Below are 20,164 nucleotides of genomic sequence, written 5' to 3' on the forward strand. Positions count from 1 at the left end.
CAAACAGAAAAATTAAATAATAGAGTTACTTGTGATTTTCAATTGCCAATAATAGTCCTTCATTTTGTCTAGTTCTATTGTGACTTTAATACTTGTTATTTAAGGTGTCTTGTTTTTTTCCTATAAACAGCAGTTCACATGCTACAATGGATTAACTTATAACTATGTCAGTGTATTTAAAGAATAAGCTAAAAGTTATAACTTATGACATAGCTAAAAGTTATAACTTAAAAGCTAAAAGAATGGATTAACTTATAACTTATAACATAGTTATAACTTATTACTTATAACTATATCAGTCTATTATTCCTAGATAATTTGGATGGTTTTCAGCGATTTTTTATATGCATGTGTGTCATTGCTTTTGGACATCACATTGCCTGCCACCTATCGCAAGTGGCGGATACAGTCTTGTAGCACCGGGTTCATTAAAACTTATGCGATATTTGTAATGTGGATTATATTTTTATATGCGAAAAATCACTAAAATTGCAATAAATAACAGGTATGCACATAAGTATCTTGTTATTTTCCTAAAGAACTGGATTGCCTCAGCATAAATAAAACTCACATTTTGTATATTAAAGCTCATGTGATTATAAGGATGAAAAGTAAATAATATGTTCAGTTATGATCAGCTTCGACACCATTAGCAAGAAACTTTGAATGAGACGAATGAATTGATAGGATCAACCTTGAATGAGTTAACGAGAATCTGATCATCGACACCAGCAACAAACAGAGTTGTTGGAAGTGAAACGGTTCCTGCATTCGCGTCATCAAGTGCAGCAACAGCTGAAGCTGATTTACTCCAATCGCTTCTGCGGACAGATTCTTGTGCTTCTGCAAGCTCGCTTTTGCGAGACAAACCTCCCATTTGTGATCCTCACTGGCAGTCCAATTTTCGCACCTGCAAACAGAAGCATCACATCGCTTCTACGACAAAGGATTGCTTCTGTGAAAATCATGCCCAGCTTCTGCCTCAGCCCGCTTCTGCGTCTTTAAGACATCGCACCTGCGCAATACTGTCCGCATCTGCGACGGTCGCTTCTGCGAGGTTGCTTCTACGACTAGGACATCGCAGAAGTGATGCACCAGCAGTCCAGAAACAGCAAAAATTCCAGAAGCTTTCAAGTCCAAATTGATTCGTTAACCACCCGAGCCCTCAAGCAGATGGAAAACGGTACACAATCAAAGTCACAACCACCTGTTGCTGATTCCAATGCTACTGAGATGAAAGTACAACTTGTCAATTAATCTCTACTTTGTGATCCTTCAGCTAGGTACTCCATTTTCTTTTTTTAATTAAAGGAAATTTTAATGTGTGCTGGAGCATATAAATTAATAAAAAATTACTCCATCTATTCCAAATTTTGTGACATTTTTGTTTTTCGAGATTTAAAATATATGTGAACTAAAACCAACAATTTTTTAAAAAATTGTTTTATCACAGACATGGGAATAATTGCAACCTATAGTATTTTTCATATATTTTGGAATATCTACATAATTTTAATTTTAAAATATTGAGTTAATAATAATCCAATAGTTTTGTAATCTTGAAAAATGGAAAATGACACATATTTTCAAATTAAAACTATAGACAGAATGTATAAGTCCAGAGTCCGACATTTTTGTTCATTTTTAGAGTTTGACCCTGGTTTTGGGCGATTTCAGATGGATTTTTCACGAGTTTGATTTGGATTTGATTGGGTTGGAGACTAATTGGAAAGGAAAAGTTGTGGTAGAGTGATCACTTGAATTGTGAAGAAAGGTAAGTGTCGTGGTTTACCTTAACTTGAGGGAATAGAACCCTTGAACTATGTGTTACGTGAATTTCATGTGTAACGACGTATAGGCGAGGTGACGAGTGTCTATACATCGCCAAATTGCTTGTTTCCTTGTTTATTCGTATTTCATGAATTGCTTTATTTCATGACTTAATTGTTATAGTAATTGTTTCTCTTATCTCCATTGCTTAATATTATGCCGTCAATTCCTGCTTTAATTGTTACATGCTTATTTGACTTATGTGTCATAATTGCTATTTGACATTTAGCGTTATATATAGTAGATACCTATGAATTCATACCTTTAAAAATACAACGAGTTTAATTATAAAAATCTTAAAGGTTGAATCCATAGAACTTAAACTATACGCTTACACTACTAAACACAGGCTCTAAACCGCGGGAAAAACATTATAATTTTGGTATCGAGGTCAACTTGTACACCTCGACAAATTCTACGGGATACTTGTTACCTCTTACTAACACAGATACGGAATAACTCTATCCGTCAAGAGTTAGACAAATTAAAACAAATTACAGTAGCGTTTTTGCCTATAAATTTTAGATTTACTTGGTCTCCTCTTCTACTTTTTGCTTAATTTTTAAGTGAATAATACCATCTAATTAAATAATAAAATGGTATCACCAGACACTAAAAGGTGACGAAGGTTGTTTTCACTTCATCAAGTGGAGCGTTGTTACATGGCCCCAAACGTCAAGTGGAGAAGACTTGCTGGAGTGGGGAAAACTAAACAGAATATATTCAAAGTAGCAAAGCCGATAAATAGTCCAAGGTGTAGTTTTCCCTCTCATAACTTCATCTAGAATGTCATCACATTCATCCTTCACTTTCATTAGAGAAAATTAGACTTTTCCCTCTTATGGAATATTTGTTGATGTGAGGTTAGAATTTCAAACATTGTCAACTTTTCTTACTTATGCAAATGCAAGGAAACTAGAAGTGGATCCTAACATTTTGAAATGCGTCTTTAATTACTTTAATTACTGATTATTTGTAATGTGTACGAATAAACATTTTGAAAGAAGGAAGTACCCAAAGCAAGTATTATCATGTGATAAAAGTGAAAGAAATAATTAATGGAAGACAGCCAACTCCAATAAAGTGAATGAAGAAGGAAGACCTTATATCTTTCTTTCTTTCTTTTCAAAAAGTTAGACTTTAACAAACAAAAAGACAAAAAGACAAAGGCTTCAAAAGAACTAATAAGAGATGGCTCTTTCTAGGTTATGCTGTCAAATCTAACGAGTAAATTGAAAATTACTACCTGTAGAAATGGACAGGGTGGGGATTGAAAAATAAAGAGCCTAAAATGATCAATTTCTGTCGGGTATGTGTTAAGCTTTCTTGGAATGAAGTCCTCTCTGCTATGGAGCGCTTACAATACTTTTATAGTGTGAATTCAAATTAGTCGAGCATATGAATGTTCAATTTTGAACACATAACTTTCGACGTGGAGTAAAAATTTTGTGTGTAAAAATTCATTAAATTGCATCTATAAACAACTGTGAAATGGATCCTAATATTTTGAAATGCGTCTTTAATTACTGGTTATTTGCAATGTGTACAAAGCATTGAGCAACCTAAAGAAACAAGCATATAAAAACTTCTCATTAAGGGAAGAGTTAAAAGTATAAATTAATTTTTTTAAAATTTAGAAAGAAATTAATCTTTTTGTAACACACTAAAAAGGAACGGCGGGAGTAATATTTCTTAATGTCAAGAAAACTCTATCATATTGTATCCACAACTTTGTCATGGTCCTGTTTGGATCCACATGTACTCCTCCCCTATTGATTAAGTGAAAGTCACCCTGCTAGATCTATAAGAGCGTGTTTGGCATGATTGCAGTTATTACTTAAAAAATTATTTTCAATGAGAAAAATATTTTGTAGGGAAATAATTTTTATCGATTGGGGAAAAATGACTTCCCTCTTTTATGGACAAAAGTTATTTTTCTTAAACTATCTTAACTCTTTTATATTCATCAACCAATTTTCCAATCAAGAATTCTTTCAACAAATCAAATACAAGCTTTTAAACGAAGAAAAGAAAAGACATAAAAAAAACATCATTTAGTTCATAAAATAACATTGAAGGACTTATTGGTGGATCAGAAAGCCAAGCAAACTAAGGTTTCGTGCATCAAAAGCGTAAGACAATGAAGGAAAGTTCTTCTGCCCCCAAAGTAGGGGTTTGAGTGAATAGAAACAAGTCAGTGGTACGTGAAGAAAATGGCACCATAGTTCTTTGAGTAAACGACAAAGAAGACTTCGTAGAAAGACTTAATAGTGTCCTATCAGTTATTAAGGGGAAAACAAAGACAAAGACTTCCTAATGGAGCGTGTGTGGGTTCATGTACACCTTCCTAATTGATGAAATGAAAACTATCTACTAGATTGTCACGACCCCAAATCGGCTCGGTCATGATGGCGCCTCTCGTGAAGACAAGGCCAGCTGACACAACACTCATATAACCCTTTAATCATCTAGAGTCATTTTTAAGCCTTTAATTAAACAATATTTCATAATATAAGTCTGAATGAACAATGCAAAAATAACATACAAGCCCGACATCGGGGTGTCACTAGCCATGAGCATCTACCAAGATCTGAATACAACAAAAACAGTCAAAATGTACTAAGTATAGAAATGAAAATTAGAGGAAGGAAGCAGTGCTGCGAACGTCGTGCAACCACCTTGCTAACTCTGATGACTCCGCGTCTGAGCAACCAACACCCACTGCCGAGTTCCGAAATGCCTGAATCTGCACACGAGGTGCAGGGAGTAATGTGAGTACTCCAACCCAGTAAGTAATACGAGTAAATAAAGACTGAGCAGTAGGAAAACAATGAATCCAAATTTATGTTAAACTCAATAAGCACAACAAGCTTTCAAATCAGAATACGAGTCAATCGTCTCATTTAAAATCCAGCTTTTGGTAAAAGTCATTTAAAAATACCTTCCAACAGTTTCAGTAGGGGCTCAATACCATTTATTAAAAAAAACCAAAATCGGCCCCTCGGGCAAAAACATAGTTCGTAAATAGCCCCTCGGGCAAAACAGGTGTGACGACCTGGCCGGTCGTCTCACGAGTTACCGCTTCATTTACCATATTTCATCTTTTTATGCTTTGTTATCCGTATTTTGTGGTATCGGGTTGGTCTGATCGAGTCCGGAATGAGTTCGGTGAAGTTTGAGACACTTACTCTCTTTTAAGAAGGCTTAAGTTGGAAAAGTCAACCGGATGTTGACTTATGTGTTAGACGGCTCAGATGTGAGTTCTGATGGTTCGTTTAGCTTCGAGGGGTGATTTGTGACTTAGGAGCGTGATCGGAATGGGTTTTGGAGGTTTGGAGTAGAATTAGGTTTGAATTGGCGAAGTTGATATTTTAGCGATTTCTGGTTGATAGGCGATATTTTGATATAGGGGTCGGAATGGAAATAAGAGAGTTGCAGTAACTTCGTTGTGTCATTTGGGATGTGTATGTAAAATTTCAGGTCATTCGGACGTGGTTTGGTTGGGTTTTTGATCAAAAGCGTATTTCGAAAGATTTTAGAAACTTAGGCAAAAATCCGATGTGATTTGGTAGATTTGATGTTGTTTGGGGTGTTTTTATGATTGAAACAAGTTTGAATAGGGTATTGGGTTATGTTTGTGCTTTTGGTTGGGGTCCCGGGGGCCTTGGGATGATTTCGGATGGTTAACGGGAAGATTTGAGACTTGAGAGATTGCAGAAAAATTGTTGCTTCTGGTGTTTTCGCAGGTATGGTGCCTTATATGCGAGAGAAGGGCCATAGAAGCAGATTTTGGGAAGGATGTTTGGAACCGCAGATGCGGTATGGAAACCGCACCTGCGAAGCCGCGGATGCGGTGATTGGACCGCAGATGCGGTTTAGGGCCTTTTAGTGATTTCCGCAGAAGCGGAGGTGTAGACTAAAAATACGGTACTGCAGATGCGGTTGTTGTGCCGTAAATGCGAAAAAGCCTGGCAGAATGTATATATTTCTTCCTTCGCGATTTTTGAAGGGTTTAACCATTTTGAAACTCGGAATTGGGAGCTTTGGGCGATTTTGAAGAGATGAATCAAAGGGACTTCGTTAAGGTAAGGATTTTAGACCTAAAACACATTTCTATGGTAGTATTTCATGGATTAAGATTGAAATTAAAGGAATTAAAGGGCTAAAAATGGAGGATTAGGGCTCGAGTTTAAGAGGCCTTAAATTGAGGATTTGAGGGGTCATTTGAACTCTGATTTTGGTATTCTTAATATGCATAGACTCGTGGGGAGATGAGAAATCTATTGATGTGAAATTTTTTGAGTTTCGAGAAGTGGCCTCGGGGCTCAAGTTTTGGCCAATTTAGGAATATTTGGCATATTGTGACGTATTCATTCTTATTTTGGATAGATTCGACGCCCGTGGAGGCCGATTCGAGGGGCAAAGGCGTCGCAAGTTAGAGATTTAGCCGGTTCGAGGTAAGTAATGATTATAAATGATGCTCTGAGGGTTTGAAACCCCGGATTGCACATCGTAGTGCTATATTGAGGTAAGACACACACTTGATGACGAGCGTGGGGTCATAAACTATTGGGGATTGTGACTTGGTCCGTCCCGATTGATGATTTTACCGCGTATTTGACTGAAACTTATTTCCTATCATCATGATTTGGGCTGATTGCCATATTTGGGCTTCGTTCCAACTATTTGATCCCTTCGGGTATTTTTATTACTATTTACTCACTGTTTTGACTTATTACTTGAACTCAGTCATGTTATTTTCCACTGTCTTACTACTCAGCCATTTTTACTCAGTTTTGAGACTTAAATGATAGTTTAAAAATGTTTTGGGCTCAGAAATACTGTTTTACTATTGCTCGAGGGGCTTGTGATGATTTTTAGACTAAGTAAGGCCAAGGGCCTAATTGTGAGGATACACTGATACTAATATGAAGCCGAGGGTCTGAGAGACATATATATGCCACGAGGTGGCTTGATTGATATAAGGCTGAGGGCCTAGATTTGATGCCACGAGATGGCTTGATATTGCGCTTGGGTTGTAAGCGACCCCTCCCGGAGTCCGTACACCCCTAGTGAGCGCGGGTACCCATTGTGATGTGAGATTGAGCCCGAGAGGATGGTATTATTCTGAGATTAAGCCCGAGGGGCTGGTACTGTTCTGAGATGTTTCCAGAGGGGCGGATTTGATGACACTATGCCCGAGGTCCGAACTTGTATTTGTTTACTTTATCTTAACTATCTGTCAATTACCTGTTTTTACTGGTTAAAAAAAGATTTTAGTTGGTTTTTACTGGTTTTACTGATTTTAAGTGATTTACTGCTTCATTATAGAATGCCTTGTGTTTTACGTGATTTCTTACTTTCAGTCGTTATTTACATTTGTTACTCACTGAGTTGGAGTACTCACCCTGCACCAAGTGTGCAGATTTAGGCGTTGCTAGTTCCGCTCCTGAGTGTTGATTCCTCTAGTTCCATGTGGCTTTCGAAGATTACGAGGTAGATGTTGACGTACGCATCCTCGTGACGCTATCTCTCTATCATTTTTGTTACCTTTCAAACATATGTATTAGTTATGTGATTTAGCAGACTTGTGTATGGTCTATAAATGCTCGTGACTTGTGACACCCCGGTTAGGGCTGTGTTGAGTTGAATTTTTCGCATTGTTATCGATATTTCCACTATTCAGTATTATTAAATCATGTGTTAGACTATTTTTGTGTTGATTAACTGCTTTAATTGATGAACCGGTTTAAACTGGCTGGCCTTGTCTTCATAAGATGCGCCATCACGATCGCGTTCGGGGTTAAGATCGGGACAAGTTGGTATCAGAGCCTAGGTTATATAGGTCTCACGAGTCATGAGCAGGTTTAGTAGAGTCTCGCGGATCGGTACGGAGATGTCTGTATTTATCCTTGAGAAGCTGCAGAACCTTTAGGAAAAAACTCCATATTCTTGAAGTTCTTGTCATGCGAACTTGTTGATCCGAGTACTAAACTTTTGTTATTTTATTCTCTCACAGATGGTGAAGACAAAAGCTACTGGATGGGGTGGACGACCCCCAATGCCACCAGTTGAGACCACCAGAAGTCGAGGACGCGGTCATGGTCGTGGAAGAGGCAGAGTAGCGAGGGTAGCACCTGTTGATCCACCAATTGGCCCAGCTCAGGATCAGGCTCCAGTTATGGATACTCCAGCAGCACCAGTTCAGGCACCAGTTGTGCCCATCGTGATTTCGGGTCTTCAGGAGGCCTTGGCACAGATCTTATCAGTTTGCACTAGCCTGGCTTAGGCGGTTTCAGCCACTACAGCCGCAGCTACTTCATAGGCCGGGGGAGGCATATCTAGCCCAGCTGGTCGCAGCTTCTCAGGACTATGTGGTTCCTGTCATGCTGGAGGATGAGTAGCGTAGATTGGAGAGGTTTGGTAGATTACAGCCTCCGACCTTCAGTGTCACAGAGGGCAAGGATGCCTAGGGTTTTCTGGATAAGTATCAGAGGATACATAGTACTGTCGGTATTTTGGAGACAAGCGGGGTCACTTTTACCACCTATCAGTTTTCAGGAGCTGCTTTTACTTGGTGGGAGGATATTGAGAGGCGTAGGCCTATGGTGCAGCACCCATTTCATGGCAGCAGTTCTCTGTTCTCTTCTTGGAGTAGTATGTGCCGCAGTCCCGTAGAGAGGAGCTGTGTAGGCAGTTTGAGTGGTTGCGACAAGGGGATATGACTGTATCACAATATGAGTTGAGGTTTTCTAAGTTGGCTCGTCATGCCATTTGGATGGTTCCGACGGATCGAGAGAGGATCAGGAGATTTGTTGATGGTATTACTTATCATCTCCGTATTCTTATGACTAGGGAGAGGGTGACTGGTGCTACCTTCGAGGAGGTTGTTGATATCGCCTGTGAGATTGAGACCGTTCGCCATCAGGAGCGAAAGGAGAGGGAGGCTAAGAGGCCTCGAGGATATGGCAGCTATAGTGGTGCTCCTTCGAGGGGCCAGTTTCAGCACAACAGAGGCCATTCATTCAGGCCTGCTCAGTCACCTCACCCAGGTTATCGTGGGGCATCTTCGGGTCATGGTTATCATGGATCTCAGCAGGGCCAGTCATCACTCAGTGCCCTTCCAGCTCAAAGTTCGACCTGTACTCCATTGATCCAGGATTCTTCTATGCCGAGTGCATCAGCTAGTCACTCCGGTGTGAGGGTTCCCTTCAGTCCCCTTCTCCAGCACCTGGGAGTTGTTATGAGTGTGGCGAGATTGGCCACATGTGGAGTCAGTGTCCTCGTCGTGTTGTTAGTTTGTCCCAGCAGAGGGGTCAGTCTTCGGCTTCAGTGCCAGTTTCTTCACCACCACCCACTCAGTTAGCTAGGGGTGGAGGTCAGTCATCCAGGGGTCGGCCCAGAGGGGGTGGTCGATCAAGGGGTGGCCAGGCATGTTTCTATGCCATCTCAAGCAGACCAGATGCTATTGCTTTAGATGTTGTCATTACAGGTATTGTTTCAGTCTGCCACAGAGATGCCTCTGTATTATTTGATCCTTCTTCCACCTTTTCTTATGTGTCATCATACTTTGCTCGTTATTTGGGTATGCCTTATGAGTTTTTTGATTTACCTGTTCATGTATCTACCCCAGTGGGCGATATTGTTGTTGTAGATTGTGTGTACCGGTCATGTGTGGTGATTATTGGGGGTCTGGAGACCCGAATGGATCTATTATTACTGAGCATGGTAGATTTTAATGTCATGGCATGGATTGGTTATCTTCTTGTCGCGCTATTTTGGACTGTCATGCTAAGACAGTCACTTTGGCTATGCCGGGTGTGCCACGGATCGAGTGGTAAGGTGTGACTGATTATGTTCCTAGTACCGTGATATCCTTCTTGAAGGCCCAGCGTATGGTTGGGAAGGGTTGTCTTTCATATCTAGCGTTTGTGAGGGATGTCGGAACGGGGACTCCCAGTATTGATTCTGTTCTAGTTGTGAGGGATTTTCCCTATGTGTTTCCTGTAGACCTGTCGGGCATTCCACCGGATAGGGATATTTATTTTGGTATTGACCTAGTGCCGGACACTCGGCCCATTTCTATTCTGCCGTATTGTATGGCACCAACAGAGTTGAAGGAATTGAAGGAGCAGCTTCAGGAGCTCCTAGGTAAGGGGTTCATTCGGCATAGTGTGTTACCTTGGGGTGCGCCGGTTCTGTTTGTGAAGAATAAGGATGGCACGATGAGAATGTGCATTGATTATAGGCAATTTCAAAAGGTAACAATTAAGAACAAGTATCATTTGCCTCGCATTGATGACCTATTTGACTAGCTTCAGGGAGCAAGGGTGTTCTTCAAAATTGATCTCCGTTCGCGTTATCACCAGTTGAAGATCAGGGAGTCAGATATTCTTAAGATGGATTTCAGGACCCGTTATGGTCATTATGAGTTCTTGGTGATGTCTTTTAGGCTGACCTATACCCCAGCAGCGTTCATGCATTTGATGAATAGCGTGTTCCATCTTTATCTCGATTCGTTTGTCATAGTATTCATTGATGATATTCTGGTATATTCGCGTAGTCAGGAGGAGCACACAGAGCATATGAGAGTTGTATTGCAGAGATTAAAGGAGAAGAAGCTTTATGCAAAATTCTCCAAGTGTGAGTTTTGGCTTGGTTCAGTGACTTTCTTGGGGCGCATGGTGTCCAATGAGGGTATTTAGGTTGACCCAAAGAATATAGAGGTGGTTCAGAGTCGGCGCAGACCGTCCTCAGCCACATAGATTCACAGCTTTCTTGGTTTGGCAGGCTATTATCGCCAGTTTGTTCAGGAATTCTCATCTATCTTATTTCTCTTGACCAAGTTGACTCAGAAGGGTGCTCCATTTGTATGGTCGGACGAGTATGAGAAGAGCTTTTAGAAGCTCAAGACAGCTTTGACCATAACTCCAATTTTTGGTTTTGCCATCAGTTTCAGGTTCCTACACCATATATTGTGATGCTTCGAGAGTTGGGATTAGTTGTGTGTTGATGCAGGGGGTGGAGTTATTGCTTATGCTTCTCGTCAGTTGAAGCCCCATAAGAAAAACTACCCCGTTTATGATTTGGAGTTTGCTGCCATAGTTCATGCATTGAAGATTTGGAGACATTACTTGTATGGCGTATCTTGTGAGGTGTTCACTGATCATCGCAGTCTTCAACATTTGTTCAAGCAAAAGGATCTTAATTCGAGGCAGCGGAGATGGTTGGAGTTGCTTAAGGATTATGATATCACTATATTGTACCATCTGGGAAAGGCCAATGTGGTGGTCGATGCTTTGAGCCGAAAGGCAGTGAGTATGGGGAGTTTGGGGTATATTCCAGTTGGGGAGAGACCTATAGAAGTTAATGTTCATGCCTTGGCCAATCGGTTTGTGAGATTAGATATTTCGGAGCCCAGTCGAGTATTGGCTTGTGTGGTTTCTCGGTCTTCCTTATATAATCACATCAGAGAGCGCTAGTATGATGATCCGCATTTGCTAGTCTTTAAGGATAGAGTTCAGCATGATGATGCTAGAGATGTGACCATCGGTGATGATGTGGTGTTGAGGATGCATGTTCGAATTTGCGTGCCCAATGTGGATAGGCTTCGGGAGTTGATCCTGGAGGAGGCCCATAGCTCGCGGTATTCCATTCATTCGAGTGCCGCAAAGATGTATCAGGATTTGAGGCAGCACTATTGGTGGAGGAGAATGAAGAAAGATATTATGGGATTTGTAGCTCGGTGTCTCAATTGTCAGCAAGTGAAATATGAGCATCAGAGATCGGGCAGCTTTCTACAGTAGATGGATATTCCTAAGTGGATGTGGGAGAGAATCACTATGGACTTTGTTGTTGTACTTCCACGTACTTTGAAGAAGTTCGATGCTATTTGGGTGATTGTGGATCGGTTGACCAAGTCCTCGCACTTCATTCCTGTGTGTAGTACCTATTCTTCATAGCGGTTAGCAGGGATCTATATCCGAGAGATTGTTCACTTGCATGGTGTCCCAATTTCCATTATTTCAAATAGAGGTACTCAGTTTACTTCGCAGTTTTAGAGGGTCGTGCAGAGAGAGTTGGGTACTCAGGTAGAGTTTAGCACAACTTTTCATCCTCAGACGGACGAGCAGTTCGAGCGTACTATTTAAATATTGGAGGACATGTTGCGTGCTTATGTCATTGATTTCGGAGGATCATGAGATGAGTTCCTACCACTTGCAGAGTTTGCTTATAACAACAGCTACCAGTCGAGTATTCAGATGGCTCCATATGAGGCTTTGTATGGGAGGCAGTGTAGATCTCTAGTTGGTTGGTTCGAGCCCGGTGAAGCTAGGCTATTGGGGACTGATTTGGTGCAGTATGCCTTGGAGAAAGTGAAGATGATTCAAGAGAGGCTTCATACAGCGCAGTCGAGGCAAAAGAGTTATGCTGATAGGAAGGTTCGAGATGTGTCTTACATGGTTGGCAAGAAGGTTCTGTTGAAGGTTTCACCCATGAAGGGTGTTATGAGATTTGGTAAGAAAGGGAAATTGAGTCCCTGGTTCATTGGGCCTTTTGAGGTGCTTCAGAGGATTGGGAGGTAGCTTATGAGCTTGTTTTGCCACCCAACTTGTCGAGTGTGCATCCGGTATTTCATGTTTCTATACTCTAGAAGTATATTGGGGATCCGTCTCATGTTTTGGATTTCAGCACGGTTCAGTTGGATGATGATTTGACTCATGATGTGGAGCCAGTAGGTATTTTGGGTCGTCAGGTTCGGAAATTGAGGTCGAAGGATATAGCTTCAGTAAAAGTGCAGTGGAGAGGTCGACCCATGGAGGAGTCTACCTGGGAGCACGAGCGGAAGATGCGGAGTAGATATCCTCATCTGTTTGAGGCTTCAAGTATGTTTCTTGACTCGTTCGAGGACGAACGTTTGTTTAAATTGGGGAGGATGTGACGACCCAGCCGGTCGTCTCATGAGTTACCGCTTTGTTTCCCCCATTTTAGCTTCTTTATGCTTCATTATCCGTATTTTATGTTAGCGGGTTGGTCTGATCGAGTACGGAATGAGTTTGGTGAAGTTTGAGACACTTAGTCTATTTTAAGAAGGCTTAAGTTGGAAAAGTCAATCGGATGTTGACTTATGTGTTAGAGGGCTCGGATGCGAGTTCCGATGGATGAGTTAGCTTCGGAAGGTGATTTTTAACTTAGGAGCGTGATCAGAATGAGTTTTGGAGGTTCGGAATAGAATTAGGCTTGAATCGGTAAAGTTAATATTTTGGCGATTTTCGGTTGATAGGAAAAATTTTGATATGGGGGTCGGAATGGAATTCCGAGAGTTGCAGTAGCTTCATCGTGTCATTTGGGATGTGTGTGTAAAATTTCAGGTCATTCGGACGTGGTTTGGTTGGGTTTTTGATCAAAAGCATATTTCGGAAGATTTTAGAAACTTAGGCTTGAATCCGATGTTATTTGGTAGATTTGATGTTGTTTGGGGTGTTTTGATGATTGGAACAAGTTTGAATAGGGTATTAGGTTATGTTTGTGCTTTTGGTTAGGGTCCCGGGGGCCTCAGGATGATTTCGGATGGTTAACGGGAAGATTTGAGACTTGAGAGATTGCAGAAAATTTGCTGCTTTCGATGTTTTTGCACCTGCGGTTTGGGGGCTGCAGGTGCGGCGCCGCATATGCGAGAGAAGGGCCATAGAAGCGGATTTTGGGAAGGATGTCTGGAATCGCAGATGCGGTATGGAGACCGCACCTGCGAAGCCGCAGATGCGGCGATTGGACCGCAAATGCGATTTTGGGTCTTTTAGTGATTTCCGCAGAAGCGGAGGTTTAGACCGCAAATGCGGTACCACAGATATGGTTGTTGTGCCGTAGATGCAGAAAAACCTGGGCAGAATGTATATATTTCTTCCTTCGCGATTTTTGAAGGGCTTAACCATTTTTAAACCCAGAATTGGGAGCTTTGGGCGATTTCGAAGAGATGAATCAAAGGGACTTCGTTAAGGTAAGGATTTTTGACCTAAAACACATTTCTATGATAGTATTTCATGGATTAAGACTGAAATTAAAGGAATTAAAGGGCTAAAAATGGAGGATTAGGGCTCGAGTTTAAGATGCCTTAAATTGAGGATTTGAGGGGTCATTTGAACTCCGATTTTGGTATTCTTGATATGCATAGACTCGTGGGGAGATGAAGAATCTATTGATGTAAAAATTTCTGAGTTTCGAGAAGTGGGCTCGGGGCTCGGGTTTTGGCCAATTTAGGAATATTTGGTAGTTTTCGATTGTTTTCGCTTGGGCTTTGTTCCCTTAGCATATTGTGACGTATTCGTTCTAATTTTGAATAGATTCGACGCGCGTGGAGGCCGATTCGAGGGGCAAAGACATCACGAGTTAGAGATTTAGCCGGTTCGAAGTGAGTAATGATTATAAATGATGCTCTGAGGGTTTGAAACCCCGGATTACACATCGTAGTGCTATATTGAGGTGAGACACATGCTTGATGACGAGCGTGGGGTCGTACACTATTGGGGATTGTGACTTGGTCCTTCTCGATTGATGATTTTATCGCGTATTTAACTGAAACTTATTTGCTATCATCATGATTTGGGCAGACTGCCATATTTGGGCTTCGTGCCAACTATTTGAACCCTTCGGGAATTTTTATTACTATTTCCTCACTGTTTTGACTTATTACTTGAAATCAGTCATGTTATTTTCCATTGTCTTACTACTCAACCATTTTTACTCAGTTTTGAGACTTAAATGATAGTTTAAAAATGTTTTGGGCTCAGAAATACTGTTTTGCTATTGCCCGAGGGGCTTGTGATGATTTTCGGACTAAGTAAGGCCGAGGGCCTAGTTGTGAGGATACAATGATACTGATTTGAGGCTGAGGGCCTGAGATACATATATACACCACGAGGTGGCTTGATTGATATGAGGCTGAAGGCCTAAATTTGATGCCACGAGATGGCTTGATATTGCGCTTGGGCCGTTAGGGGCCCCTCCCGGAGTCTGTACATCCCTAGTGAGCGCGGGTACGCATTGTGATGTGAGATTGATCCCGAGGGGCAGGTATTGTTCTGAGATTGAGCCCGAGGGGTTGGTACTGTTCTGAGATGTTTCCAAAGGGGCGAATTTGATGACATTATGCTCGAGGGGAGAACTTTTATTTGTTTACTTTATCTTAATTATCGGTCAATTACCTATTTTTACTGGTTAAAAGAGGATTTTACTTTATTTTTACTGTTTTTACTGATTTTAAGTGATTTACTCCTTCATTATAGAATGCCTTGTGTTTTACATGATTTCTTACTTTCAGTCGTTATTTACATTTGTTACTCACTAAGTTGAAGTACTCACTTTACTCCCTGCACCATGTGTGCAGATTTAGGCGTTGTTGGTTCCACTCTTGAGTGTTGATTCCTCCAGTTCCAGGCGGCTTTCGGAGATTACGAGGTAGTTGTTGACGTCCGCAGCCCTGTGTCTCTATCTCTCTATCATTTTTGTTCACTTTCAAACATTTGTATTAGTTATGGGATTTAGCAGACGTGTGTATGGTCTATAGATGCTTGTGACTTGTGACTTCCCGGTTAGGGCTGTCGGGTTGGATTTTTCGCATTGTTATCGATATTTCCGCTATTCAGTATTATTAAATCATGTTTAGACTATATTTGTATTGATTAACTGCTTTAAAAGATGAATTGGGTTAAACTGATTGGCCTTGTCTTCATGAGAGGCGTCATCACGACCTGGTTTAGGGTTAGGGTCGTGACAACTGGATTCATAAACACCTCATAACAAGAATCTCAGTGGAAATAACAAAAGCCAAATCAGTGATTAAGTTCTGAACATCTCATAAACCCCAGCTTAAATGAAAGTTGTTTAAAAATATTTATTCAACATTTTTGACAGGGGCTCAATATAAAGATGAGTGAAAGCAGTCAATAAATCAATATATTCGATAGAAACTCACTTAAATAGGAGTGAAAATCAATAAGTTCATAAACAGGCCCCTCAGGCAAAGCGTCACTCATGTGCATGTATATATCTATCGCTCCTCAATCACTCGTGACTCAACTCTTACCAATCAGCGCTCACACTCAGCACTCACGCTCAATAGGTACCATATAGTAACCGTTGCGACGCGCAACCCGATCTATATATCGCTGCGGCGTGTAGCCCAATCCATATATCTCATCGGCGATGCTCACTGGGGGTGTGCAGACTCCGGAGGGGCTCCTATATCCCAAGCACTATATCGCTGCGGTGTGCAGCCCGATCTAATATATCACTGCGGTGTGCAACCCGAACACACACACACACACACACACACACACATATATATATATATATATATATATATATATATATATATATATATATATATATATATATATATATTGCTGCGGCGTGCAGCCCGATCCATAAATATATAATCCTTATAGTTACGCCCTCGACCTCTCTCAGTCATTAACCTCACAATCAGACTCTCGGTCTACCTTAGTCATTAACCTCACAATCAGACTCTCGGTCTATCTCAGTCATCATCTCACAATCAAACCCTCGGTCTATCAGTAATTCAGGGAACTCAGCCCAAACAGTTTTCATATTTTGAGAAGTAAAGTGATAAAATCAGATTTAAACGATAACAGGTAAAACATGACTAAGAATATGCTTTCAAAACAAATAGAGTGAGGAAGAATAGCTAAAGAGCCCCTAAGGGTCTCAACAGGTCGGCACAAGGCCCCAAACATGGCATACATCCCAATATATAATATCAATCTAAAAAAATATGGAATATCATAAAATTTCAAATCAAATACGCGACTTAACAGTCGTACGTGACGAACCACGTCACAATCCCCAATGGTGCATTACTCCACGCTCGTCATCTAGCATGTGCGTCACCTCAAAGTAGCACAACGATGTGGAATCCGGGGTTTCAAACCCTCAGAACAGTATTTACAATCATTGCTTACCTCGATCCGATCCAAACTCTAGCCCGCGATGCCTTTGCCCTCACGAATCAACCTCCGGATGCTCCAAGTCTAGCCACAATCAGTACATAACCATTAGAATATGCTAAGGGGACGAAACTCACTCAAAAATATTCAATTTACATCAAAATTTCCGAAATTGCCCATACTCGGCCCCTGGGCCCACATCTCGAAAATTCGAAAATATTTGCATCAACGGATTTCTTATCTCCCCACGAGTTCATACATACCAATAACATCAAAATCCATCCACAAAGGACCCTTCAAACCCCAAATGTTTGGTCTCCAATTTCAAGCCTTAGTTCTTCAATTTTAGGCTTAGATTTCATGATTTTCTTGGTGGAATTCACATAATAATCGAGTTTTTAGTCCAAAATTCTTACCTCCAAACCTTTCCCCTTGAATCCCTCTTCAATCTCCTTCAAAAATCTCCAAAAATGATCAACTATGGAGGAAATAAGCCTCAAAACTGTGGACAAGACGAGCTTAAAAATATTCTGCCCAGGCATAATTTTTCTCATCGTGATCGCGAAGCATAAAAACTCAGCTTCCACAATTTACTCTATGCGAACGCAAATAAGCCTATGTGAATGCAATGCTCAAGCCCCTATCTCCATGCGATCGCGGACTGCCTCTCTCATTCGCAATGAACAAATATCCAGCCAAGACAGTCACACCCCGAACCTGGTCCTGGACGTAACACGACACTCGGTGCCTGACTACTTGTGACCGAGCGAACAAACTGGCTGGCTAAATCAACATGTGATATCATAACATACTGAATAAGGAAGATAAACTAACACATGCTGATATACGAAAAGTCTGGATGACACAAATCAAAGTGCGGAAATACTAACACAATTCTGAAACATATTTGTAGCCAACATAACTTAATATGAAAAGTGTGAGACTCTGTCTAACTGTTACTCTAGTCTATGAAGCCTCTATTGAAGTACTGAAAGTACTAACTATCTGTAAATACTGAAAGGCTGTAAAGTAATGATAATGCCCCGAAAGAACTGGGGATCACCAAATAGCTGATACGAGAGTCCTAGCGCTCTGAATCGTCAACTTGTAAATCATTACCTGCATTGTGAGATGCAGGCCCCAGGCAAAAGGGACGTCAATACATTTGAATTATACTGGTATGTAAAGCAACTGAAAGAAAGAATTAAAAATGCTAAAACTAAAACTAAGCTGATAACTGAGAATTGATAATTAATAACAGAAATGATAACTATTGAAACTAAAACTGAATTGATAACTGATAACAGATAATTGATAACTTAACTGATAGCTGATAATTGAACTGATAACTGATAACTGAATTTATAACTGGTAACTGATATGATAGCTGATAACTGAACGATAACTAATAATTGAACTGAAAGGAAGTAAGGAAATGAATACTCCCTCTTCTAAATGATGAACAACCTGTTTATCTGAATATTAAAATGCGGCCTCAGGCCCAATATATATATGTGCACAAGCTGCGGCCTCGGGCCCAAGTATACGTATATATAACTGCGACCTCAGGTCCAAAATGCATAAAGCATAAACTGCAGCCTTACGCCCAAAGATGCATAAAGCATAAACTGCGGCCTCAGACCCAAATACAAGTGTTCAACATTCAATGATATAAAACTAGGAACTGAGAATCATACTACAATATGTGATAGTGAAATACTGAATCACATTGAGTTACATAATACTGGAATACTGGATCACACTGAGTTACATAATACTGGAATACTGAATAGGACTAGACTGAGACATGTATTCTTGAACTGATTATGAACACTGAAACTTCAACTATTTATGGCATACTAAGTAATCTATACTATGACTCGGGGGCATCAAACCCAAGTCTATATCGAATATGCACTGAGCTCACAACATTCAGAATGAAAGTCATGAACGAGTTATGAAGCTAGAGAATAGAAGTTCTACAACTATTCAAGGAACTAGGCTTAACTATATTTCTGAGGCAATTGATACGTCGTAAAAGAAACGTAGTGTAGGGAGAATCATTAACATTCTCAAACATAGAGAGTTAGCCTCACATACCTTAACTTCCTGCTCTTGAGCGTAATACAACATTCGCCAACCCTTTCAACTCCAATCTATATAAATACAAGTCAAAGGGATTCCATATTAGCAATAATGCTCATGTTTTGGTCTCTTAGGCATTTTATCAAACACTTGGTGGCATAAAGCTTCATAGTCCTTATTAATGGTGTTTCTACACCCAATAACTCATTCTCTTGCTCTTAGATAAATTCTAAAGTCTCAAATGGTTATAAATAACATTATTCTTTATCACCCATAAGGTAATCAACACCCATAACCAATAATAACCAATCAACAACCCAAACTTATCACCTTTTATGCTTTTCTATCTAACCCATCAACTTATATCTCATGAAATAGAGTCTATAATCATTAATTCAATGATAGAATCAACTAGAGGGTGGAGATATTACCTTTTTGAAGTTCAACCTCCTTGAATTCGAGTTCTAGGGTTTCTTCTCTCATCAATGATGTTCCAATCGAATATCTAATGATATAGAGGGTTTACCCATATTAATAGGATGTTGGGAAATTGAAATAAACATAGAATCACCATTAGAACTTACCTTGGGTGGTGGAGGGACCTTTAAGGAGTTAGGTTTTTGAGAGATTTCTTTTGTAGAGCAAGTTTTTATGTTTTGGGGCTGTAGGGGATGAAATAGGGCTAAAAGAATGACTTCCCAAGTCGTCCACCGCATCCCGGTTGGCGCGGCCGTGTTCCCGACCGCGGTAAATCACTGAGACACTGCCTCGCCACCGCGGCCGCGGTAAAACGTGGCAGGACCGCGGTGGTTGCACACCTCTCTGTAAAATGGGCATAACGTTTTGCACAGAGCTCCATTTGGGTTCCATAATATATCGTTGGAAATCTATTTCAACGGCCTACAACTTTCTTGCTTTGATTCTTTTCAGATTCCTTACAAATTGTCACTAAAACCTACTGGAAGACAGACCTTCTACAAACTTAGTCGATTTTGCCAAATCTAATGCACCTCACTTTCCATCTTGATTTTGAAACAACTATTTTCACCCATAATCACCCCGATGGGACTTCACATGTTCAAAATATATCCTTACTACTCCTTCAACTCATTCATACCTAAGACGATTATTTTACGGGGTGTTACATTATCTTCCCCTTGGGATCATTCGTCCTCGAATGATTGTCCTGACTGTAACTTCTGCTAACTCCGGATCTTAAATGGGTCTGGTGCAACCATGAAATTTCATCAACACTTGCATACCAAACATAATGAATACATGATTAC

General features: G+C 40.5%; 1 long non-coding RNA gene across 2 annotated transcripts; it reads left to right on the plus strand.

Annotated features, from left to right (window-relative positions):
- The first annotated feature begins 354 nt into the window (after nt 1-354).
- Nucleotides 355-15,424, plus strand: LOC138876970 (uncharacterized). Of its 2 annotated transcripts, XR_011402291.1 has the most exons (5): nt 355-1,283; nt 1,678-1,774; nt 2,440-2,584; nt 7,850-9,322; nt 15,215-15,424. It is a non-coding gene; the product is annotated as an uncharacterized lncRNA (long non-coding RNA). The 2 variants fall into 2 exon arrangements; XR_011402292.1 differs by lacking the exon at nt 2,440-2,584.
- The last annotated feature ends 4,740 nt before the right edge of the window (nt 15,425-20,164 follow it).

The sequence above is a fragment of the Nicotiana sylvestris genome, chromosome 9 (genome assembly GCF_000393655.2).
Source record: "Nicotiana sylvestris chromosome 9, ASM39365v2, whole genome shotgun sequence".
Lineage (NCBI taxonomy): Eukaryota > Viridiplantae > Streptophyta > Magnoliopsida > Solanales > Solanaceae > Nicotiana > Nicotiana sylvestris.